The following is a 501-nucleotide window of genomic DNA, read 5'->3' on the forward strand; positions in this document are numbered from 1 at the left end:
GAATGAATGATAACCCGTTCTTCTCGGCCAAAACCGGTATTTTCTCCCACATCCCAAACTCATCGCACGCCGCAGTGAAGAAATCTCAGGTCGTGTGTTCCGCGCCGTGCCGAGGTCATTGCATTGCCGGGCCAAGGTTTCCCGCGCCGGAGACCCTACGTGGCATCCCAGTTCGTGTCGTTAATGGAAGCCATTCGTTGTATCAGTGTCATTGCTCTCACGATAGGTTTTTTTTTTTTTTTTACGTGTGTTAAAAAAAAAATGTTTTTAGATTTCGTTTGAGGGCGTGTGATACCTGTTACCGTTTTTAGGGGGGGGGTGGAGGGGGTAGATGAACTTGCTTCGGTCGATTTCATTGGGTTAGCTTTGCTGTGGAGATCATCTATTTCTTTCCGATTTCTTTAACCGACTTTACGGGGAGTAGCTACGCTGATCTCTGAAATGTTACGCTAATTTTTAGCTTTAGGGTAGATAAAGGTTGTTTTAGGTATTTCGGTTGGC

At 45.9% G+C, this 501-nt stretch overlaps 1 long non-coding RNA gene across 1 annotated transcript in view; it reads left to right on the forward strand.

The window, feature by feature from the left end:
• LOC119592307 overlaps positions 1–501 on the forward strand; it is a 32,519-nt gene that overhangs the window by 31,702 nt on the left and 316 nt on the right. The gene's annotated exons all lie outside the window — the stretch shown is intronic.

The sequence above is a fragment of the Penaeus monodon genome, chromosome 30 (assembly GCF_015228065.2).
Source record: "Penaeus monodon isolate SGIC_2016 chromosome 30, NSTDA_Pmon_1, whole genome shotgun sequence".
Classification (NCBI taxonomy): Eukaryota; Metazoa; Arthropoda; class Malacostraca; order Decapoda; family Penaeidae; genus Penaeus; species Penaeus monodon.